We start from the raw sequence: 17892 nt of genomic DNA, 5'->3' as shown, positions 1-17892 counted from the left end.
CTTTCCCAGGGGATCAGAGACCTCCAGTTGGCGACTTTGTTGCCAGGTGACTACTCCTCTGATAAACCAGTTTGGGATGGGAGTCAGTCAATTGTTCAGATCTGTTCCATTTCAATGGGAGAGCAATCCAGATTTAACAACCTGCTATAGTCTGTCCTGTATCACTACCCTGTTGGAATTTCAGGCCAATATGGAGGGAAACAGCCATTAAAGAAGGCCCAAGGGCTACGCATTCAACTTGTAACTTGGTAAAGATACATTCAGAGAGTTCATAATCTCACACAATTCATAAATTGAACAGACAAGTTCCCTAAATCATCACACAACCAAACTTTTTGTTTAACCACAGCCCAATAATAGTCAAATAATTTTTTTAAAAGTATGATTTTTTGCTGCTACAGTCATCTTGTTTTTTATATAATTTAATATGGGTCTGTTTTCCACAACTACTTGCCTGCCAGCCAGTTCTCCTACCTCACCTCTTCTCTCATCTGGCCTACAGAAAATACTTTGCTGTAGCTCCATTTGCCTGTCCTTTTTCCTCTTTCATTCTTCTGGCCTCTTACATAGCATAGCACTGCTTTGCTCTTGGTAGATGCTGCAGGTCACTCTAGTTTGGTAGAGGATTGAGCATTTCATGAATGCCCAGAGAATTGTGGAGAGCCCTGTATACTTTATGGCTACACATGTACTCTGTTAAGTAACAGGTTTCAGAGTGGTAGTCGTGGTAATCTGTATCAGCAAAAACAATGAGGAGTCCTTATGGCACCTTAGAGATTAACAAATTTATTTGGGCATAAGCTTTTATGGGCTAGAACCCACTTCATTAGATGCATGGAGTGGAAAATACAGTAGCAGGATAAATACACAGCACATGAAAAGATGGGAGTTGCCTTACCAAGTGGGAGGTCAGCCTAATGAGACAATTCAATTATCAGTAGGATACCAAGGGAGGAAAAATCACTTTTGTAGTGGTAATGTGAGTGGCCCATTTCAAACAGTTGGGTCACGCTGGAGTCTGTTTTTGAAGTTTTTTTGTTGCCACTTTTAGGTCTCTTATTGACTGACCAGGGAGGCTGAAGTGTTCTCCTACTGGTTTTTGAATGTTATAATTCCTGATGTCAGATTGTTTCCATTTATTCTTTTGTACCATCAGGGGCTCGTTCACCTGCACATGTACCAATGTGATATATGCCATCATGTGCCAGCAATGCCCCTCTGCCATGTACATTGGCCAAACTGGACAGTCTCTATGCAAAAGAATAAATGGACACAAATCTGACATCAGGAATTATAACATTCAAAAACCAGTAGGAGAAAACTTCAATCTCCCTGGTCACTCAATAACAGACCTAAAAGTGGCAATTCTTCAACAAAAAAACTTCAAAAACAGACTCCAATGTGAAACTGCACAACTGGAATTAATTTGCAAACTGGACACCATCAAATTAGGCCTGAATAAAGAATGGGAGTGGTTGGGTCATTACAAAACCTAATTTTCCCCATACTAATTTCCCCCTACTGTTACTCACACGTTCTTGTCAATTGTTTGAAATAGGCCACTCTCATTACCACTACAAAAGTGATTTTTCCTCCCTTGGTATCATACTGTTGATTGAGTTGTCTCAGTAGACTGACCTCCCACTTGGTAGGGCAACTGCTATCTTTCCATGTGCTGTGTATTTATACCTGATACTGTATCTTCCACTCCATGCATCTGATGAAGTGGGTTCTAGCCCACAAAAGCTTATGCCCAAATAAATTTGTTAGTCTCTAAGGTGCCACAAGGACTCCTTGTTGTTTCTGTTAAGTAAAGGAATACAGATCTTTTATTTTCTAATTTTAGTTTATTTTGCAAAAGCAAAAATTAAAAAGTGGGATATTGCCCCTTCAAGTTACTTTCCTGTTGGTTTCTGTAATTCCCCATGCACTACTTGAAGTCACAGCTATTTGAAACTGCAGAGAATGCTGTCCTAGCAGGTTGAAGTTGTGTTATCAGTTGTGTAGTAAGCCTCAGTCAAATAAGTGAGTCCCACCTGGTTTTCTTTTTCATAAGGCAATATGATTCCCCTTCCAGGTGTCTGTATTTTTACTGACTCAGCTAAAATGCAGTATCAGTCAGCCATTCATTTTACTCAAACAGCTAAATCAATAAACCAAATGAGATGAAATTTTGTGTCAGTATCCTCCGGGGCCAGCTATTTTTTTTATTCCAATAAACTTTCATTTCCAGTCTTCCATATCCACTGATCATGTTATCAGGACCTATTTGTTTCTGCTGACAGGGTTAGAAGCACAGCTACCCACTCTCAGCCTAATAAACCTGGGACAGAAGGAACACAGCTGTATTTCCTTAACCACTCCCAGTTGCCTGCACCTTTTCTGTAGATCTAAGTTATTCTTAGTTTAAAAAATAGGTGGATGGGTGCTCAACTGATGTGAGTATCGCTTGGAGCTTTGAAAGGGCTAAACTCTGCTGTCATATAACAGAATCTTGAACTCTGATGATCTTGGTAAGTAAAGGTAAAATATTTTGTTTTTAAATGTATTAGCTATAGTTTCACATAACCAACTTTTGATTTTAATTTTCTACTATGAGGGTTTACTTCTTTAAAGCTTATCCCTAAATACTTTTCAGGAATTGACTTGCTATTGTTTATTTTATGGTAATAATGTTAACTTTGTAATCATCTAGTAAGATCAGTTCCATGTATTGTGCTACACTGAGACAGATTTTATGTTTTGACTTAGTTGGAACAGCCATCTCCTTTTGCCGTCCTAGGTATGGGCTTTGTTTTTACTTCATGATGTTTTGTTTTATTATATTCCCCTTGTTTTCTCTTCCAAATTGATAATAAAGTCCCATCTTTTGAGGTTAGAGTATTTAAAAGTATGAAAAGAGTGATTTTCTTGCTTTCATGTCATTTCACTACCTAGAACAAGCTGAATCTGTATTACAAGGATTAAAACTGCCACCATAGTGGAGGTTTGTAGGCTTGGGGCCCAAAATGGTAGCCAGTTTCTCAATTTAAGTGTATGTGTTGTTTAATCTAAATTCTGAAGATACTTGTATTAACTTAAATGAAATAAATGGGCTAAAAGTGTTAATGTAGTCCTGTCCACTGTCACAGTCCAAAATTCAACCATGCTAAAGGTCCAGGGATTTGCGCTTAATGCTATGGCAAGCACACAATCAAAAATCCTTTTAACCTTTTATTAAAGATACAAAAGAAGGAAAAACAGTTAAAGCGTTTGAAATGTAAAGCATTAAGTAAGGCTTTTATTTTAACATCCTTTGTTTCCTTTCCCTTTTTAGAAGGAAAAAACTCTCTTGTTTGACAGTCCCTTATATGGAATCAAAGATAGTAGTGACTGTCCTTTCGGGTAAAAGACAGTAAGTTAGTTGATGTGATCTGGGGCTGTTGTTGTAGCTGTTAAGGTCTGATTCTGCTTCATCTTCATCCTGGTGTTTGTATTCAGCTAGTAGGGGTGGTAATTTTATCTGGATCCCTCTGGCCTGGCCTGGTCAGGACATCTCTCAGGATCAGGATGACAGAGGCACAGGGTCTCAGGAAACAGTGGGAGTGGCAGCAATGGTGGCGAAGTTCGCTCCAGTAGCCTTCGTCAGTTCTTCCCTTCTTTCTCCCCAAAGTATCTTTCTTTAAAAACCCAAAAAGGGAGTGATGGATGGAATAGCCCATTCCCTCATTATTTTGTCGTCCAATTATGCTTAATATTTGACACACCAATTTTGGTTCATTTATTTCCAGTCGCACATCTTCTGTTTTTATCAACCATGATTTCCATATAGTCCTTGAACCATATCAGTAGGCCATTTTTGCTTAGACTAATTTAGTTTTTCTGTCTCCTTTTCACATCAAAATTTGTAGGATATTGTGATGCTTTATGGACTTTAACATACTTTGTACAGCTGAGCTCACAATTAGAGTAAATATGTATCACAACAGATAGTAACTGGTTCCCTATACTTAACATTTTAAAATACAGCATCTGGATGCATATATGTGAGAACTCTGAAATGGAGTATTTAAAAAAACCTTGTTATAAAGAAAAATTGCTCTTACAAAGAAGAGAGAGCATGTCACTGGAGGTAGGAAAAATTGATATAATACCTTAATTATTGAATGACTATATGGTTCAAAAGCTACAGCAGTGGTTTTAGAAAACAGCAAGTGCTATATATTTGTTAGTAATGCAAACTCTGTTGTGAAATGACTGTGCTTCTTTTTGCTGGTGTTATGTAACTGATGATTTTTGTATGTGGTTTTTTAATAAATGAGATTGAGTTCTTTAAGTTCGAATCAAAACTAGTGTTTGCTCTCCAAGTGTCCTTTTGATTAGCAGTTACCCACACATGTTCAGAAAGCTACAAATCACTCTTCTGTATTTATAAGTGGTGGGTACAAGATTTGAATCAGAATTGGTGCATTTCAGCATGAAGAGCTCTTATCTAATACTCATGGAGATCTTTTCATTGATTTAATGGGTGTTGGATCAGTCCAGTACTGTTCTGAACTGATGTTCTACTGTAAGATACAAGTACAAAATACACCATTAAGATAAATGTGAAATGTCCTGTTACTTGTCATGGATAGGTTTCAGAGTAGCAGCCGTGATAGTCTGTATTCGCAAAAAGAAAAGGAGTACTTGTACTCCTTTTCTTTTTGTAATGGATAGGTATACTATTAGCAGTGCTGATTAATAGTTATTAACTAAGTGTGTGGTCTTTAAGTATGTCCTGGAATTATGATGTTCCAATATTTTTATCCCAAAGAAGCACATCTGCTCCGCACACTAAAGTTAGGAAATACACATCCCTAGGAAATTTGCAAATTGTAAGGGTATGAAATATTTTCTGTGATTTGAACTATAGCTATCAAGAACCACTCTGTTCAAATTGCATACCTTTTTAAGAAATGCCAGGCAAGAAAAAGCCCTGAATAGAGCCTGAGGATTGTTTTATTTACTATTTGACAAGGCTACTAAAAATAACTGTCCCTTTGGTCTTGGCCTTTACTGTCCTTTTTGAATAAATAATATTAGGTTGCATATGGAAGGAAAATATTATGAATGCCGCTAGGACTGTTTTATGCAAATTATTGTTGAAAACCTCAACTGCATATAAAACAGCTAAAGGAAATCTAGCTGGTTAATAAGTGAAGTGGGAAGGAGCATATCTATTGGCTTCAATCATAAAATAGAGTGATCATTACTGATTATGAGTGCTTTGATTATATTTTTTTTGATGAGTTGATTTAAAAAAAAAAAAGCATAGCAAAATCTTAAGTATTGCAGTTTACCTCTGAGAACTGAGAAATACAGTAGAACCTCTGAATTACGAACACTTCAGGAATGGAGGTTATTTGTAATTCTGAAAAAAACGTTATGGTAAACTTTTGAAAGAACAACTGAACATTGACTTAATATAGCTTTGAAACTTTACTATGCAGAAGAAAAATGCTGCTTTTAACCATTTTAATTTAAATGAAACAAGCACAGAAACAGCTTTCTTACCTTGTCACATTTTTTTTTAATTTTCCCTTTATTTTTTAGTAATTTATGTTTAACACACAGTACTATACGGTATTTGCTTTTTTTGTCTCTGCTGCTGCCTGATTGCGTATTTCCAGTTCCAGCTAAGAAAATACTGTGGTTGACTGGTCAATTCATAATTCTGAGGCTATACTGTATGAAGATGCACTAATGAATTCTGGATAACACCTTTTTTTTGTGGGGGGGAGCATGGGAATGATGGCCCCTATGCATATTCCATGCTTGATAAATCTTAGAAGTACATGCAATAGCTCTTGACCATAGTTCACCATTTTCTCAGAATCCAGCTGTATGCTTGCCATCCTGTGGTCTTAACGTTAATGGTTAGAGTTTTAAGTTGTAATTTATTTCCAAGTTGTAATTTACAACTCTAAAAAAAAAAAAATCCTTTTCTGAGCTTTATAATGCATTTGTGTGGTGTAATTTTCTTGTAAAATATTATCTACTATGTACATTTTATGACCAAGTTGCACCCTGAATTTTTACCTCTGCTGTATACGCAAAAAGAAAAGGAGTACTTGTGGCACCTTAGAGACTAACTCTGCTGTATAGTTAAGCTGCTATCTCGTTTACTACAGTATTCCATTTTTTTTGTTTAGAAGTTTCACCTTGAAACATCCAAAACACATGTTCAGTTTCTCCTTTTTGTTGAGGCAACCAGCTTTCTTTTATAGGATCCAAGTTATCACAGTAGAAGAAGACATTACATAGCAATTGTACAAAGACTGAATCAATTTCCACTCAATTGTGTAAATCTGGAGTACAGTGAACACACACGCAAAATTAATTCCATTCTAAAGATGCTACTGATACTACTCCTGTTACATACAGGGAATAACTCTGAAACCTGGAATGTCTTTAAAAGAGGAATCAACCTTTTACATGTGCTGCTTTATCTCCACTTAAGTCAATGGAGTTACTCTGGATGATCTGAGGGTAGAATTTGGTTCCTTATTTACACCAATCATTAGGCAAGGTGGTATAGTGGGTAGGACACTGGATTGGAAAACACGATACCTCTTATCTATTGCCAGCCTTGCACTGACCTGCTGTGTGACCATAAGCAAGCTACTTCACTTCTCTGTGCCTTTCTTTCCCCTTTCACTCTCTGGTTTGTCAGTTTAAATTGTAAACTCTCTAGGCTGGGATTTTCACTTAGGTTGTAGCTTCACAGCTCATTGTGGCCTCTGGGTGCTACTGCAGTACAAATAATACCAGGCACATGCAATCTACATCCCTCTTATGGAACTGAAGCGAGGCAGTGTAAAGAATCTGGAAACACTTCTACAGCAATCAAGATAATGGAGGTCTTCCCTTTTAGGTTTCGTTGCCAAATGGCCTTTGAGTGCTGCTCTAGAATGCTGATTCACTTGTCTCTTTTACAAAGTCTTCTTAAAAGGCATTACAAGCATAACACGCCATGTAGCATTAAACTCTGCCCACTTACAATATCATGTCTGCTTGTGCCTGAAGGTATAGAGCAAGGGTGGTGATGAAAGGATTAAACAGAGCTATTACTATGTCCTACCGCTAGTATAGACTAAATCCTGGGCCTTGCACAAAGCTTGGAATAAACAGGCTTGGCACTAAGGAGGAGAAATGGAATTCTCCACCTTAGGCAACTGACCAGCTACTGCTATAGAATCAAGGCAGGGGCATTTATACCTATTATGTTTCTGGTATGGGGTCACTGGAGTCTGTTCCTGACTCCAGGGACCTCTTGTCTCCAGGCATAGCTATGGACGGAGAGTTCCTGTGGAGTTGTGCTCTACCACTGCTTGGGCTTTCCTATACTGTCTCCCTCCTCATGTGAGGGAGGGACACTGATCCCACTGCTTTCAGGGCTCTCCATATCCTCAAGTGCAGCGTCTTATTGGATGTAGTGAAAGGTGTTTAAATGTATGCTTGCAGTTTTGGTATTAAAACTGTATTTAAAATATTTATTAAGATGTGTAAATATTTAAAAACCTTTTCAACTAGGAGACCATTACATTACATGTTTAACAGCTATGGGATCTACACTCAGAGTGCTCATATCCATTACTATACCTTTTGGGATAATGCGTCATCTTCTGAACAGTAATAAAGCAGCTCTGAGCATTTCTGGCACCCATAAGCCCAGCAGCATGTATTTATTTTGTACAAATTAAACTAAGTGATAATTCAGCTAATCAGATGGCTGGTTGGCCGTTATTAATTGAGATCAGTGCTAACAATAATTCAGCCAGTCTAAACCCATCTTACATGCAGTACTGCAGAACTTGTGGCACCTTAGAGACTAACAAATTTATTTGAGCATAAGCTTTCGTGAGCTACAGCTCACTTCATCGGATGAACTGTAGTTATTAAGCTAGTCTCTGATTACATGACTTTCAGAGGTGTAGGGCACCTGTGAAAACTAGGATATGACCATCTGAGGCACTCAAATATGGTCTCAGACAGTCAAAATGAAGCTCTTCAGTATGGACCAAATCCTGTAGTCCTTACTCAGGGCCCATTCTTGTCTATGCAGTGACACTCAACATGAGGGAGAAGAAACTCCCTCAAATTTCCCTTAAATTCTTCTATTGGGAAGGCAGGGCTTGCAGCCGTGTGGATGGGGCTAGGGATCTTGCCTCTAAATCCAGAAAGGTCCACTGTCTCTGTCTCTCCACAGTGCTTTCTGCTGTCCCTGGACAGCTTGGATCCTTTCTACCCTTCTCTCACTCTATTCCCCAGAAGCTGGAGGAGATCTATGGTAATGTGGGTGGGAGGGGGCATACTTCAAACTCTAGTCTCAGTATATGGCCCAGTTTACCCAGTGGATTTTGGGGAGGAAGAGTGTAGCAGAGTTATAAGCTCCCCATGCCTTCCTCACCTGCAGATCTAGATACCTGGAGAGGGGCTTCCATAGAATCATATGACCTCTCAATGTCCCTTCCAGTCCTCTAGTCCAGTCCCCATGCATTTGGTGTGGAGAAGAGAGAGCATGCCACAGGGCCAGTCTTCTCCATACCAGCTTGACCACATTTTGATTCCTTTCATGGAAAAGATGAGAAACGTGTGGCCTTGACTCCTTCATCAAAATTGCTCTGAATTCAGTAGTTTGTCTGAGTATAAGGACTGTGGGTTTGGGGCTGCTAATACAACAGTGAGCCACTCTTGCTCTGCTACACCTGTAACAGTCATTTGGTAATATGAAGTAGTTACAGAACTCTCACCTGCTTTTAAAATGATTCCCATCTGTGAAGCAGCTCTTGAAAATATGGAACATAGAATCATAGAATATCAGGTTGGAAGGGACCTCAGGAGGTCATCTAGTCCAACCCCTTCTCAAAGCAGGACCGATCCCCAAATAAATCATCCCAGCCAGGGCTTTGTCAAGCCTGACCTTAAAAACTTCTAGGGAAGGAGATTCCACCACCTCCCTAGGTAACGCATTCCAGTGTTTCACCACCTTCATAGTGAGAGAGTTTTTCCTAATAGCCAACCTAAATCTCCCCCACTGCAACTTGAGACCATTACTCCTTGTTCTGTCATCTGCTACCACTGAGAACAGTCTAGAGCCATCCTCTTTGGAACCCCCTTTCAGGTAGTTGAAAGCAGCTATCAAATCCCCCCTCATTCTTCTCTTCCGCAGACTAAACATCCCCAGTTCCCTCAGCCTCTCCTCATAAGTCATGTGTTCCAGTCCCCTAATCATTTTTGTTCCCCTCCGCTGGACTCTTTCCAATTTTTCCACATCCTTCTTGTAGTGTGGGGCCCAAAACTGGACACAGTACTCCAGATGAGGCCTCACCAATGTCGAATAGAGGGGAATGATCACGTCCCTTGATCTGCTGGCAATGCCCCTACTTATACAGCCCAAAATGCCATTGGCCTTCTTGGCAACAAGGGCACATTGTTGACTCATATCCAACTTCTCATCCACTGTAACCCCTAGGTCCTTTTCTGCAGAACTGCTGCCGAGCCATTTGGTCCCTAGTCTGTAGCAGTGCATTGAATTCTTCCGTCCTAAGTGCAGGTCTCTGCACTTGTCCTTGTTGAACCTCATCAGATTTCTTTTGGCCCAATCCTTCATTTGTCTAGGTCCCTCTGTATCCTATCCCTACCCTCCAGCGTATCTACCACTCCTCCCAGTTTCGTGTCATCTGCAAACTTGCTGAGGGTGCAATCCACACCATCCTCCAGATCATTTATGAAGATATTGAACAAAACTGGACCCAGGACCGACCCTTGGGGCACTCCACTTGATAAGGCCTTGTTACTAGACGTGGAGCCATTGATCACTACCCGTTGAGCACGACAATCTAGCCAGCTTTCTATCCACCTTATAGTCCATTCATCCAGCCCATACTTCTTTAACTTGCTGGCAAGAATATGCTTCATAACATGTTACTACACTGTCACTAGTATACAAACCATGTGAGTAGGCTTTCTTTTTCAGATGTGGCATGAGGCTATTCGTTGTAACTGCGTTCTTTTCAATTGGTATCTTCAGTTGTTTGGGGTTTTGTTGGTTTTTTGTTGTGTTTTTTTTTTTAAATCTTCCTGCATTATCATCACTTATTTGTGGTTATCTAATTTTTTTTTTATTTTATTTTAAAGCGTGAGTACACGCGTGGTTGAACTGTTCTAGTGGAATGTTCTGCTGGAAGGCAAGTTATCCTTCCCCCACTGACTGGAAATCACCACGAACCCGAGAGGAGAGTAAGAGCACTTCAGAATTGTGGTGAGGGAGAAATGCCAATAATACCTAGTTGGTGCCTTTGGTTAGTACACAAGGGTCTGGCTATTGGTGTGGGGTTTTTTTTAATTTATTTATTTATTTATTTTTCTCTAGAGATGCAGATGACCCACAGCTCCTATTGACTTCACTTGGTCCCTTGACAACTGTGAAAAATCAGGCCCAGGAGCCCGCATCCTCCAAGTCATTTAATCATTCCCATGGGAGATACGTGCCTAAGTGCATTTTGAGAATCTGGGCTAAGGTGTCTTAAGTTGGGCACCCAAAATTAGTGAATGTATTTAAAACATTGGCCCAAGTGACTTGCCCAAGGCCATACAGTGAATCTGTAGAACAGATATCTAGAACAGATGTCTGTTAATTGAAGACATAGCCTACTCGGCTACTGAGCAGCTGCAAACCTAAGAAAGAGGCACTCTAGACAGTCTTCTTTAGCTAGAGTGACGGTAACTATTGCAACCCCCCTGAGCTGGAAGACTCTTATAATAGAGCATAGCTCTCTACCTGCCACAGGTATAGAGATACAGCTAGACTGGTGCTGAGCAGAGTAGTGCAGGGTGTTCCATCCCTGTGGATGAGGCCACATTGGGGAACACCCCCTAGGTGAAGAAGCTGGAGACAGGGAGAGGCTTACATGGACCAGAAATGTGGAGATGGACAGTGGGTAATGTAGGGGAGCACCAGACTCAGGGCTGGGGGAAATCCAAGTAAGGGGAGCCAAAGATCAGGAGGGGGAGAAATTTGAAAGGGGGGGGGGAATATGGGGATGGGGTGGGGGAACGAAGAGGAAACTCTCTCTCTAGCGGGCAATAACAGGTTTTGACAGGGAGGAGAAAGGGAATTAAAGGATTTCATAGGGATTTATGTAAACAAAGTAATGCATATTTAATATACAAATCAAGATATTGCACCACTTGCACAAACTGTCTAGCTTTCCAAATGCACCGACTGAAGAAGTATGGGACAGAACCCTGATGTCGTGACTCCTAGGCCCCTGCACTCGCCCCTCAACACTCTGCCTACTCTTCAGTCTCAAAATGCTTGTATTCCAATTAATAGCGCTTATAAATTTCCAATATGGCCGGAAAAAGACTCCTCGGGTGACCTACGACATGTTCTAAAGGTCAATGCATGATTATTCACTTCACTGTGTCCTGAAATGTTTTCTCTAGTCTTATTTTAAACCATCCAGTAATGAAGCTTCCAACACTTCTGATGGGAGACTTTCACAGCCTAATATTTCTCAGAGCTTGAAGGTTCTCCCACCTCCCCCTTATTATTCTAGTTAATTTTACTTGGTTGAATTTCACACTCTTGCTCCTGTTTCTAACCCATAGGCTGCGAACTTCAATTTAAAAAAATAATTGGGGACTTTTCATTAAGAAAAATAAAATTACAATGGGGAGTTAGAAGCATCTGCTATGGAAGTGATACAATTTGCATATAAAATCTTACTGCATATATTGTAATAACACATTTATAGTCATGTATTAATGTACATCCTTTATTTAATGCATGATGGCTGAGCTGTTATATCCTTCCATCTGACTAAAGGCAAACATCTTAATCATGCATGGCTACATGAGAGAGCACCAAAAAAATCCTATTTGTAGACAGAGCTCATCGCTATGTGGCTGCACTATGCTTTCTGACTTGACTTTTTTTCCTGCATGTCTGCTTTTTTTTTTTTTAATTTAGAAAAATAGCAAAAATTAAACTGACTGCATTGATGGAACAAAGTAAATAGAAAATAAGAAACATACAAGTTTAAGCCTTGAACTACAAAGGACTATTCACTCGATCCACTAAGCTACAGTGTGTTTGGGTAATGTGTGGGTGAAATTCTTCCTAAAGGGCCAGCACTCTCCTTCATTTATGTTTTTACAGGATGTAGCACAAGAGGGCATTTTGTGGATTTGGGATTCTGGGTGCTACACTAATATAATTATCTAATAGCAACATGGGACCCCTCTTTCTAGTTAAACACCCCACAGTACAATGTTATTTTGTAAACACCAAATATAGCGGTGTTTGGTATAGTCTAATGGATAGCTCAAATCCAAGTAATGTAGATGGTTTTATTTCATAGATTCATAGAAGGTTAGGGTTGGAAGGGACCTCAGGAGGTCATCTAGTCCAACCCCCTGCTTGAAGCAGGACCAATCCCCAATTAATTTGAGCTGGAGGAGGGGGGCAAGGCATCCATGAATAAAGCTGGGTGAATATTTTTAGTGAATAGTAAATTTGCCCCAAAATGCACTTTGTGGGGCACCAAAACTATTTGTGAATTCAGTGACTAGTTCTGGCTGGTTTAAAAAGGTGGGTGAGATTTCAAAAAAGTAATGTTTTGGCCATAACAAAACATTTTGGCCTTTTCTTTATTTAAAAAAAAAATCAGCTAAATTTAAAGGGGTGTGTGTGTGTATTTGTGTTTAAAACATTCTAAAATGACCACACGTGAAAAACAAAAACATTTATTTTGGGTGCAGCTGACTTGTGGCGGGGGAAAGGGAATCTTTCAGTTCAGGGGCTAAACGTAAAAGTCAGTTATTCACTTAGCTTTGTTCACAAATGTTTCCTGAAATTATTTTCTGTTTGTTGTGATTTTTTTTTAACTCTAATTTCATCAGGGTAAAAATTTTAGAAGTGTTTATCCCATTTTCAGTAGTGATATAGGTATTTAGGATCCTGCATTGCATTGTCAGTAAGATGTCTTTGAAAATTTTATCCCAGAGCTCTATTTGGCCAAAAAAATGAGGCAGAAGGAACAATTCATTAACACTTTTCCTGACCTTTTCCAAATTTATTTTCAAAAAATTTATTGAAATGTCAAAAGTGAAAATATTTTGACACCTCTTGTTGAGTAAATACATTTCCATATTATTTATTCTCCTCAAGTGGATCATTATATTTTTCCACCCATATCTAAAAACATTCCACAATTAGCAAAACCAAACAAATTGTCAAAAAGTCAAGTCTAGCTTTCTAGAAATTGAGAGCAATAGAGCAACACAAAATATTTCCACTAAAAAAAGGGGAGGCTATCATTGTTGGCGGGTTTTTTTGTTTTGTTTTTTATTTTCTTCCCATTTAAAAAATCTTGTTTTGATTCTCAAAGGCTGAAATCCTGAAACTTTCTGAAATTTAGTGTTTACCTTTGAAACCATTTTTTCTTTTTTGCCAATGAATTTAATAAACTGTCTATTTTCACATTTTCTTTTTAGAACTTTTTACTTTTGTAAGTTACTGCACATGAACTGAGACAATAAGAACTCCTAACACAGATGTTTATCCTTATTAACATTTACCTAATAAATTGACACTTCTATGTATTATAAATATCCATAATTACAAAGTAATTCTTTTCATTTTACAATTCTCTGCTCTCACTTTTCATAATTTCTCTACCTTTTGGGAAAAAGGGAATTACACACACACTCTTCTAGGTTATAGGCAGTGTGCCTAATGAACAGAGCACTGGACTGGCACGCAGGAGAGCTGGCTTGTTGGGAGCAAGTCATGTCACTTCTCTGAGGACCATTTACAAACAGGTGAACTGAGGCAGCCTTCCTTTATAAAGTGCTGTGAGACCTGCTGATGACCAGCACTATATAAGGGTATTATTAAGAGTATTCCAGTATTATTACTAAACTTTGCCATTTGGTAATTTTTTTCAAAAGTTGAGAAATTATTGTAAAATTGCAAAGTTAGTTTCACCTTCCCTTTTTTCTACATCTTGAGGTTTTGAAAACCAACTTGAAATGAAATTTTTTTTTTTTAGTCAAATTTTTGTTGGGAAGGAGAGGGGCTTTTGACTAGCTCCAGTGAGCATACACATCTTCATATGAAGAAGGGAACGTGCTTTGTTTGAACTTTGCAGTATTTATATGTTGTTTAAATAACTTCAGATCCTGGTACTTATCAGTGGGTGTAGCAGCCTTGGAATGGAGCAAAACTACTATAGTTTTCACACTTCCTGTGCAGTGCCCCACATCCCTGCCTCATGGCAGTGCAGAAGAAAGGCTATGGAGATGGGAAGATCAGAGGAAGGCTCTGGCCAGTGGACTGATGACTAAGTAGAGCCACTAATCAAAACACTCCCCACCTGGGGCAGCAGCTGATATGCTGGAGTACTGACTGCCCGAGGGTATGCTGAGTGGAGGTTAAGTAGTGCATTGACCTACTGCTGGCCCTCGGCACAGGGGTGAATTGCATGCTATATGACAGTAAACGTGTTTAGCCATGAGGGGTTTTACAGAGTTTTCCTCTAATGAAACAAAAACGGAGAGACAAAGGGACAAATGCTCATCCCTGCTTCAGAAAAGCCTGGTTTACTTTGTCCTGCAATATCTTCATGGAAGTCCAGGGAGCAGAATCTGCTTTTCCTATTCACTGCATGGGAGCAAGACAGTCCACGTTCTAGCCCATAGGTTATAAGAGAGGCTATTCACGTTATATGGGGAGTTTTGATCAGGGATCCACATAGCCATGGAGCCAGGGGCATGTGTGGGGAAGCGGGGGCACCCCCCACAATCAGTAGGGGTACAGAACTCTTCCAGGGCTAGGGCAGGGAGAGTGAGTTCCTCAGCCCCTGGCTGAGGCAGGAGATGAAAGGTCTTCTGGCCCTGGGGAGGAGGAAGTGTAGGCCAGCGCCTAGCTCTTCTCTAGCAGGGAGGGGGAGAGCAAGCTCCTCTGGCTGAGGGGGGCACAGAAAGTGCCCTTCCAAAAGCGGCCAAATTTTTATTCCTGTGCACACCCCTGCATGGAGAAGAAGGGTTTCAAATTGATGGCACGTGTTATTAATTCAGCATTATATCCTAGACTGCCCTATCAAGTTATGTCTTCTACAGATGATGATTGTTTTCCGAATTGCTACCCAAATCCTCACTATGTAGGGGATATAAAGCAAATTATGTCCTTAAACCAATGTACCAGACTGACATTAAAGTTAAATGAAGACTCGACAGGTGATCTAGCAGTCAGACACAGATCACCCTCTACATTATTAGTAACATGCAACTGAACTGCGCCTGTTTATTTTCTGTGTACGTATTGTCTCATCTGAGCTTGATACAGTGCAAATATTTTCCTACCTCTAGCTCTGTGTAATACTGCAATTTATCTTTGACTGCAGATGTTGAAAGTGATAGACACTTACAGAGCTGATTGGTGGTTTCTTTGACCTTTATACTGACAGGACACACAGATGCTTTGTTTTGTAATGTAATCCATGCCATTCTTAACTGCCAAGAGAGATTGGGCAAAGTACTTGGTATAGCAGCTAGAGCTTAGGTATAGTTTATTGTTACATTTTGCACAGATCAACTAGATCACCTTAATTATTTCTCTTCCTCACAGAGGCTGCAGCGAAATAGAATCGTGGTATTTTGCAAGTTCAGTATTAAAATTTTTTAGTGCTACAGCTGGAGAATTATATTGCCATACTTCTGCTGTTAATGCAACTTTAAAAGGTGCACTAGAAAACTAAAATGAAAATTGTTATAGGTCCCACTAACCAGGCTATGTGGGGTGGCATTCAGCATGGAAATTAGTTTTGAAGTTGCCTTTAAAAATTGTATAAAACCCATTTGGCACTTTCAGGTTTGCTAAAGTTATCTCTGAGTGCATCACCCTAGGATATTGCATCTATTTATTGTGTTTTTCTTTGAATGTATCAGTCATGGGCATGCTTTGGCCCCCACCTCTGAACAGTTCATAATACAGCCAATCAGATCTTGCTCCTTTTAACAACACCATAAGCGTTAGGTTGCCTCTTTCCTTAGTAAAAGAGGAACATTCAGTGATGCATAATAGGAAACAGTCTTTCACTCCTTTCACTGGTTCATGACCAAGAGCAACAAATGCCCGCAACAATGTCTGTCATCCACATGGCCTTTCTCCGATGTGGAGCACAGATCCCTACTGCAGGCTCTACAGTCTTTCCACGTACATTACTATTTTTATTATAGTATTGCCAAAATGCTCTAATCTTTGTGTTTGGCATTATACATACATCTATTAAGAGGCAGTCCTTGCCCCAGGCACAGACAATGTAAATGACAAGACAGGCAAAGCATGAGGGGAAAGGAAGTACTATTATCCTCAACACACAGATGAGGAGCTGGAGTAAGAGACTTGCCCAACGTTCCACAGGAAGTTTGTAATGGAGGCGGAAATTGAATCCAGATCTCCTGAGTTCAGTGCCTTTAACCACAAGACCATCCTTACTCTGGTACAAAATTACTGTTGATGCCAATGGGAGTCCCATATGCAGAGTGACTGTAGAGCACACACAATAAAGATCTGCACTCAGAGTTCAGCTGCGTGGCATAGAGAAGATTTTTACATGGCATTTATTGCTCTTTATCAGCCAGTTAAAGGATAGCCAGGTTGTTTTTTAAAAAGAAACAGATACATCTGGAAACTTCTGGATATTTTTTTCTTAGCTAAGCAAAGGCACTTTTTAGGCTTCTTGAGCTGTGTCCTTTGAAGTGCTAAAAACCAGAAAGTGCTTTCTAGTGGTTGAGGTGATTGTAATAGTACCATCCTGGTGACTGATATACCCAACACACACACACACACTTAAATCTGGTGGTGCCTGCAGTGATGGTTGCTATAAATACCTTCAATAAACTCTTTGTGTTGGTTGAGCTCTTTAAAGCCCTCGTACCACAAGGTGGGGGGGGGGGGGAGGAGAGTGTGGTGGTCAGGCAGAGGTTATAGAGCTCCTTTGGGCAAAATCAGCCCCAACCTGATGCATCTGTGAGGCCTGTTGCACCTGGAGAGGGGTGGCTCCTTAAAAGGAAGGATCCAAGCCCAGAATGGGGTGGTACTCCGAGGGAAGCAGAGCTAGAGCTCCCTGCCCCCACAGAGCAGGGGCTACTTACACAGATAGCTGCTTAAGAGTCTCTTCTGCTTTGGCCCTCTGGAGAGGGTAGAGGGACACCATATTTGCCTTGCATCTCACTGGGTACCCAGTCTGGGCCCCCAAACACTCAAGGGGTTAGGAACCAAGCCCCCTTCACAGGAACTTTTTGCCTTTTGAAAAGCGTGCCCTTGCTTGGGGGGGGCTGCAAGATTATTTTGTTTGTTTTGGACTGCTGTTGTGCCTGGGGGGAGGTTATAGGCATAGACCATCTCCTCCTTCTATCTCAGCTTCAATGCCTGCCCCACTTACACATCCTGGGCATTCTAAGCAGGCATTTTGATAGGATGCTCAGGATGTATCAAGTCCTAAGATGCCTAACCCTGTTTTTCCTTTGTTTGCAAACTGCTTTTCCAATTTCCTCAGTGCTTGGTCCTGTATCACCATGCACCATTGGCTGTTCAGCACTGTAGAAGTGGAATACACCCTCCAATTTCTCCTCAGGGACCTTCTCATGAAGAACTTCTGGTCCACAAGGTTCAATTTCCCCTTTAGATGGGAGCCGTAGAGGAAGTTCTGCAGAACTTAAGAGGGAAGGGTTTCTACTCCCATTATTTCCTAATCCAACAGAGATCTCAGGCTTATTTTAGACCTGCATTAGCTCAACAGCTATCTCCAAAATATAAAGTTTCACATGGTCACCCCAGCATCCATTATTCCCTTTCTG

Source organism: Lepidochelys kempii, chromosome 1, assembly GCF_965140265.1.
Source record: "Lepidochelys kempii isolate rLepKem1 chromosome 1, rLepKem1.hap2, whole genome shotgun sequence".
Classification (NCBI taxonomy): Eukaryota; Metazoa; Chordata; order Testudines; family Cheloniidae; genus Lepidochelys; species Lepidochelys kempii.
The sequence above is the reverse complement of the archived record's forward strand: the minus strand, read 5'-3'. Positions refer to the sequence as shown.